Source organism: Rattus norvegicus, chromosome 7 (genome assembly GCF_021556685.1).
Source record: "Rattus norvegicus strain SHRSP/BbbUtx chromosome 7, alternate assembly SHRSP_T2T, whole genome shotgun sequence".
In the NCBI taxonomy this organism is placed as follows: Eukaryota; Metazoa; Chordata; class Mammalia; order Rodentia; family Muridae; genus Rattus; species Rattus norvegicus.
In genome coordinates, this window is record NC_141540.1 from 18138746 (window position 1) to 18147421 (window position 8676).

An 8676-nucleotide genomic window follows, 5' to 3' on the forward strand; every position below is an offset into this window, starting at 1 on the left:
TGAATGAGAGAGTACATGAGGGAGTGAATGAGAGAGCGCATGAGGGAGAAAATGTGAGAGCAAGTGAGAGAGCATGAGAAGAGAAAGTAAAGAGTGAGTGAAGAGAGAATGTGAGGTGTATATGAAGATTGTGTGTGAGTGAAAGGAGAGTGCATGCGGTGTGTGTGAGATCTATGTGTGCGGTATGTATGAAGTATGTGTGAGAATGAAAGAATGATGAGCAGAGTTGTGCATGAGTGTGGGAGTTTAAGAAAAGAAAACCACAATAAAAAAGCATAGTGCACAAGAGAAATCAGAGAGTATGTAGCCTCAAACTTCAAGAGAGAGAGAGAGAGAGAGAGAGAGAGAGAGAGAGAGAGAGAGAGATATTGGTTGATTTTAAGCCTGGAAATTGCCTGTCTGTACCCAAAGAGTAGTCTGTGTATATTTATTATGGGTCTTCCAGATATCCCTGCTTCCAATTGAGAACTCCAATGCTGTGTCAAGGATGGACCCCGGCATGAGGTGTGTTTCCCGTACACAGGATGCAAGAAAATCAGGACATAGTGAAAAGAACAAAACAACGAATAATTAATAAAAATGAAGAAGGTGAAGAATTCCAACTCAAAGTGCCAGAAAACATCTTCAACAAAATCAGTGAAGAAAATTTCCCTGACCTAAAGAAAGAATTTTCCATAAATGGAATACCAAATGGATTGGACTAGAAAAGAAAAAATTTCTCATCACATAATAATCAAAACACTAAATGTACAGAACAAAGAAAGAATATTAAAAGCAGTAAGCAAAAACATCAAGTAACATATAAAGGTAGACCTATCAGAATTATACCAGACTTTTCACCAGAAACTATGAAAGTTAGAAGGTCCTTGGCAGATGTTATCCAGACCCTAAGAAAACACAAATGCTGGCCCAGGCTAGTATACTCAATAAAACTCTCAATGACCATAGATGGAGAAACCAAAATATTTCATGAGAAAACCAACTTCAATAATATCTTTCTTTTAATCCAGCCCTACAGAGGATACTGGCAGGGAAACTCCAACAGAAGAAGAGATAAAACATCCAAGAAAAGTAGAAAAATTAAACATCACACAACAAACCCCAAAGAAGAGATTCATACACATATAGTACACTGTTCTGCAACAAAAATAACAGGTATTAGGAAGCATATGTCCTTAATACCCCTCAACATCAGTGGAATTAATGCCCCAATTAAAAGATACACGCTAACAAACTGGATACATAAAGAGGATCAAGCATTTTCTTGCACACAAGAAACACACCACAGTGACAAAGGCAGACAATACCTCAGAAGTAACAGCTGGAAAAAAGGTTTCTCAAGCAAATGTTGCCATAAGCAAGTTGGAGTTGCCATTCTAATATCAAATAAAATGGATTTTCAACCAAAAGTAATCAAAAGACCTGGGGAACAACACTTCATATACTTCAATTGAAAAATTCACCAAGAAGAAGTCTCAATTCTGAACATCTATGCCCCAAAGACAATGACACCAACATTTATAAAAAAAACTTATTAAACCTGAAAACAAATACTGAATCTTATACATTATTGGTTGGAGACTCCAAAACCCTTTCTCACCAATACACATGGCATTTAAACAAACTATAGAGATACATTATGAAACAAATTGAAGCTATGATCCAAGTTGATTTAAGAGATACCTATAGAATATTTCACCTTAAAAGAAGAGAATATACCTTCTTTTCAGCACCTCATGCAACCTTCTTCAAATCTGACACGACTCTAAAGAAACAAAATAATTTAAATGATCCCATGTATTCTATCAGGCACCTCAGCCATGGCTGAACTTCATTAACAAGAAAACAACAAAAATCACATACTCATAGAAACTGAAAAAGGCTATTCTCAATGATAATCTGGACAGAGGAGAAATAGAGATGAAATAAAAGACTTTATAGAACTCAGGGAAAATGAAGACACAACACACCAAAAATAATGGGAAACAATGAAAGCAAATATAAGAAAATTGATAAGGTCCCACACAAGTAATATAAGAGCATACCCAAAAGCTCTAGACCAGAAAGAAACAAAAACAACAAAGATGAATAGATGGCAGGAAATAGTCAAATTCAGGGTTGAAATCAACGAGTTAGAAATGAAGTGAATGAAAGCTCAAAGCACACATTGCACCTCACACAATAATAGTAAGAGATTTCAACACCCTACTCACATCAATGGACAGACCAAGGTAGCAGAAATTAAACAGAGACAGAGAGACACTAACAGAAGTTATGAACCAAATGTATTTAACAGATATTTATAGAACATTCCAACCCAAAACAAAAGGATATACCTTCTCACAACCTCATGGCACCTTCTCCAAAATTATCATATAATTTGTCACAAAGCATGCCTGAACCAATACAGAAGGTAGAAATAATCCTGTGCATTCTATCAGAACACCATGAACTAAGGTTGGTCTTCAATAACAACAATAAGGAAAGAATGCCCACATATACACTGAAGTTGAACAATGCTCTCCTCAATGATAACCTGGTGAGGGAAGAAATAAAGAAAGAAATTAAAGACTTCTTAGAATTTAATGAAAATGAAGGTACAACATACTGAAACTTATGGGACACAATGAAAACTGTGCTAAGAGGAAAACTCATAGCTCTGAGTGCCTGCAGAAACAGGAGAGAGCATATATCAGCAGCTTGACAGCACACCTAAAAGCTCTAGAACCAAAAGAAGCAAATACATGCAAGAGGAATAGAAGGCAGGAAATAATCAAACTCAGTGCTGAAATCAACCAAGTAGAAACAAAAAGGACTATACAAAGAATCAACTGAACCAAAAGCTGGTTCTTTAAGAAAATCAACAAGATAGACAAACCCTTAGCCAAGTCTGACCAGAGGTCACAGAGAGTGTGACCAAATTAACAAAATCGGAAATGAAAAGGGAGATGTAAAAACAGAATCTGAGGAAATTAAAAATATCATCAGATCCTACTACAAAAGCCTATATTCAACAAAACTGGAAAATCTGGAGGAAATGGCCAATTTTCGAGACAGATACCAGGTACGAAAGTTAAATCAGGAGCAAATAAACCATATAAACAACTCCATAACACCTAAAGAAATAGAAGCAATTATTAAAAGTCTCCAAATCAAAAAGAGCCCAGAACCAGATGGGTTTAGTGCAGAACTCTAGCAGAACTTCATTGAAGACCTCATACCAATACTGTCCAAAATATTCCACAAAATTGAAACAGATGGAGAACAACTAAATTCCTTCTATGAAGTCACAATTACTCTTATAGGTAAACAAAACAAAGACCCAAGAAAGAGAATTTCAGACCAATTTCCCTTATGAATACTGATTCAAAAATACTCAATAAAATTCTTGCAAACCAAATCCAAGAACACATCAAAATGATCATCCATCATGATCAAGTAGGCTTCGTTCCAGGTATGCAGGAATGGTTCAATATACAGAAAACCATCAACATAATCTACTATATAAACAAACTCAAAGATAAAATCCACATGATCATTTCATTAGATGCTGAGAAAGCATTTGTCAAAATTCAACACCCTTTCATGATAAAAGTCCTGGAAAGAACAGAAATTCAAGGCCCATATCTAAACATAGTAAAAGCCATATATAGCAAACCAGTAGCTAACATTAAACTAAATGGAGAGAAACTTGAAGCAGTTTTACTAAAATTAGAGACTTATCAAATCTGCCCTCTCTCTCTCTCTACTTATTCAATATATTTCTTGAATTCCTAGGAGCAAAATCAGACAACAAAAGGAGGTCAAAGGGATACAAATTGGAAAGGAAGAAGTCAAAATATCACTGTTTGCAGATGACATGACAGTATACTTAAGTGACTCCACAAGTTCCACCAGAGAACTTCTAAGCCTGGTAAACAAATTCAGTGAAGTGCCTGGGTATAAAATTAATTCAAACAAATGAGTAGCCTTCCTGTACACAAAAGACATATGGGCTGAGAAAGAAATTAGGGAAACAACACCCTTCTTAATAGTCCCAAATAATATAAAATACCTCTGTGTTATTTTAACCAAGCAAATGAAAGATCTGTATGATAAGAACTTCAAATCTCCGAAGATAGAAATTGAAGACCTCAGAAGATGGAAATATCTTCCTTGCTCATGGATTGGCAGGAGCAATCTAGTAAAAACGGCCATTTTACCAAAAGCAAATCTACAGATTCAATACAATCCCCATCAAAATTCCAATCCAATTCTTCATATAGTTCGAAAGAATAATTTGCAAGTTTATCTGGAGTAACAAAAAAAAACCAGGATAGCTAAAATCATCCTCTATAATAAAAAGACTTATGGGGTATTCACTACCCTGACCTCAAACAGTATTACAGAGCATTAGTGATGAAAACTACAAGGTATTTGTACAAAGACAGGCAGATAGACCTGTGGAATAGAATTGAAGACACAGAAATGAAGCCAACACACCTATGATCACTTGATTTTTGACAAAGGAGCCAAAACCATCCAGTGGAAAAAAGATAGAATTTCAACAAATGATGCTGGTTCAACTGGAGCTCAGCATGTAGAAGAATGCAAATTGATACATTCTTATCACCCTGTACAAAGTTAAGTCCAAGTAGATCAAGGACCTCTACATCAAATCAGATGCACTGAAAGTATAGAAGAAAAAGTGGGGTAGGGTTTCCAACACATGGGCACTAGGGAAAATTTCCTGAACAGAACACCAATGGCTTATGCTCTATGATCAAGAATCGACAAATGGGATCTCATAAAGCTGCAAAACTTCTGTAAGGCAAATGACACTGTCATTAGGACAAAATGGCAACCAACAGATTGGCAAAAGATTTTTTACCAATCCTACAACTGATATAGGGCTAATATCCAAAATACACAACGAACTAAAAAATTAGACTCCAGAGAGCCAAATAGGATGGGGTACAGAGCTAAAGAAAGAATTCACAATTGAGGAATATCAAATGGCTGAGAAACACCTAAAGAAATGTTCAACGTCCTTAGTCATCAGGGAAATGCAAAGCAAAAAAACCCTGAGATCCCACCTCACACCATTCAGAATGGCTAAAAATCAAATATTCAGGTAATAGCAGATGGTGTTGAGGATGTGGAGAAAGAGTATTACTCCTCTACTGTTTGTAGGATTACAAACTGGTACAACCTCTCTAGAAATTAGTCTGGAGGTTCCTCAGAAAATCGGACATTGCACTTCCTAAGGATCTAGCTATATCTCTCCTGGGCATATACCCAATAGATGCTGCAACACATAACAAATACACATGCTCCACTATGTTCATAGCAGCCTTATTTATAATAGCCAGAAACTGCAAAGATCCCAGATGTCCTTCAACAGTGGAATGGATACAGAAAATGTGGTACATCTACACAGTGGATTACTACTCAGCTATCAAAAACAATGACTTCATGAAATTCATATGCAAATGGATAGAACTAGAAAATATCATCCTGAGTGAGGTAACCCAATCACAGAAAAACACACATGGTTTGCACTCACTGATAAGTGGATATTAGCCCACATGCTCAATATAGCCAAGATACATAGACCACACGAAACTCCGGAAGGATGACCAAATTATAGATGCTTCATTCCTTCTTTAAAAGGGGAACCAATATATCCTTAAGATGAAATAGGGAGGCAAAGGTTAGAGCAGAGACTGAAGGAATGGCCATTCAGTGCCTTCTCCACATTTGTCCCATATATATGGCCACCACAACTAGATAAAATGGATGAAGCTAAGAAGTGCTTGCTGACAGGAACCGGATATAAAACTCTATTGGGAGATACAGCCAGAACATGTCAAATACAGAGGCGAATGCCAGCAGCAAACTACTGAACTGAGAATGGGACCCACGTTGGACGACTGAAAGGACTGAAGGGGCTTGCAATCCCATAAAAACAACAATGCCAACCAACCAGAGCTTCTAGGGACTAAGCCACTATCCCAAGACTATACATGGACTGACCCCAAGCTCCAACTGCATAGGTAGCAGTGAATCACCTTGTTAGGGCACTAGTGGAAGGGCAAGCCCTTGGTTTTGCCATGGTTGGACCCCCAGTATAGGGTATTGTTGGGGGGCAGTAATGGGAGGTAGATGGGGAGGGGAACAGCCATATAGAATAGAAAGGGTAGGGGATAGGGTGGTGATGTACAGGAAACTTGGAAAGAGATTAATACTTGAAATGTAAATAAGAAATACTTCATTTAATAAAAATGAAAGAAAAAAAGTCATACCAATTCTGAAAATGATGTCATTTCAGAATTTCCTTCATTATTTGCCTACAAATAAAGAAAATGCACTTCACAAAATTCCAACTCAATTCTTCATAGAGTTAAAAAGAGCAATTTGTAAATTCATTTGGAATAACAAAAATCCCAGGACAGTCAAAACTATACTCAACAATAAAAAAACTTCTGGGGGAATCACCATCCCTGACCTCAAGCAATAGATATAAAAACTGGTATTGGCACAGAGACAGGCAGCTAGATCAATGCAGTAGAATTGAAGACCCAGAAATGAACCCAACACACCTATGTTCACTTGATCTTTGATAAAGTAGCTGAAACCATCCAATGTAAAAAAGGTAGCATTTCAACAAATGGTGCTGGTTCAACTGGAGGTCAGCATGTAGAAGAAAGCAAATCGAACCATTTTTATTGCCCTGTACAATCCTTAAGTTCAAGTGGATCAAGGACCTCTACATCAAACCAGATACACTCAAACTAATAGAAGAAAAAAATAGGGAAGTGTTTCAAACACATGGGCACTGGGGAAAATTTCCTGAACAGAACACCAATGGCTTATGCTCTAAGATCAAAAATCAACAAATGGTACCTCATAAAACTGCAAAGGTTCTTTAAGGCAAAAGACACTGTCCTTAGGGCAAAATGGCAACCAACAGATTGGTAAATAGCTTTTTCAATCCTACGTCCAATGTAGGATGGGGAGGGGAACACCCTTATAGAAGAAGGGGAAGTAATGGGTTAGGGGTCTTATGGCCAGGGAAACTAAGAAAGGGAATAACATTTGAAATGTAAATAAAAAAATCCAATAAGAAAAGGAAAAAATAAACAAAAGTAAGTGCTGGTGCTTTGACAAAGTCAACAAGAAAGAAAAGATAATACCGGTATTCCTCAAACTCTTTCATAAAATAGAAACAGAAGGAACACTACCTAATTTATTCTATGAAACCACAGTTACTACAAAACTTTACCCCACACAAAGACATAACACAGAAAGAGAACTTTGGGATAGTTTCACTTATGAATATTGATCGAAACATACTCAGTAAAATTCTTGCAATCAAAGTTGAAGAACACACCACAACAATCATTCACTACTATCAAGTAGGTTTCATTTCAGGGATGCAATATATTGCAATTCATCAACATCCTCCACTATAAAAACAAACTGGAAGGAAAAAATCACATGAACATCTCACAATATGCTGAGAAAGCCTTCAAAAAGGTACAACACACTTCATATTAAAAGTCTTGGCGAGATCAGGAGTTAATGGCATGTTACTAAAAATAATAAAAAAGTAATGTACATCAAACCAATAGCCAACATCAAATTAAATGGAGAGAAACTTGAAGCAATCCATTATAATCAAGGAAAAGGTAACTCTGGCCACTCTCTACCTATCTATTCCTTATGTCTATTCCTATTCCACAAACTTTTAGCTAGAACAATTACACAACGAAAATAGATAAAAGGGTTATGATTTGGAAAGGAAGAAGTAAACATACTTATAAATGATAATATACATAAGTTACCCACAAAATTCTATCAGAAAACCCCTACATCTTATAAACAAAGTCTAACAAAGTTGCTGGATATAAAATTAATTCAAGTAACTCAGTAGCCTTCCTTTATAAAATGATAAATGAGTTGAGAAAAAAATGTCAACAAAACCCAATAGCTACAAATAGACACAATTAATATAAAACATATTGGAGTACCTCTCACCAATAAACTGAAAGTTAGGGATGTAAAGAACTTCAAGTCCCAGAATAAAGAAATGAAAAAAGACCTCAGAAGATTGGTGAGGACTCCCATGTTCATTGATTGGTAGTATTACGATAGTGAAAATTGCCATCTTACCATTAGTGATTTAAAGATTCCTTGCAATCCCCATCAAACGTCCAAAAAATTTTCACATAAATGGAAATAATAATACTACACCTCATATGGGAAAACAAAATGCAGAATATCCAAAACAATTTTCAACAATAAAGGATCTGGAATAATCACCATCTCTGACCTCCAGTTGTACTACAAAGTAATATTGATAAAAACCAAATGGTACTGATATCTAGACAGACAGATCGATCAATGAAATAGAATTGAAGTCACAGAAATCAACACACACTGTTATGGACAGTTAATCTAGCCAAAAACATCCAGTGAATAAAAGAATGCATCTTCAATAAATGGTGCTGATCTAGTTGGCATTCTGTGTGTAGAAAAATTAAATTTGAATCGTATTTTTCACCTTGTGGAAGGTTCAAGTCTCAGTGTATCAAGAACCTTAACATGAACCCAGATACACTGAATCTAAGAGAAGAGAAAGAAGGAAAGAAACACGAACCCTTTCAGGTCTCCATCTGCACCCCATAACTAAGG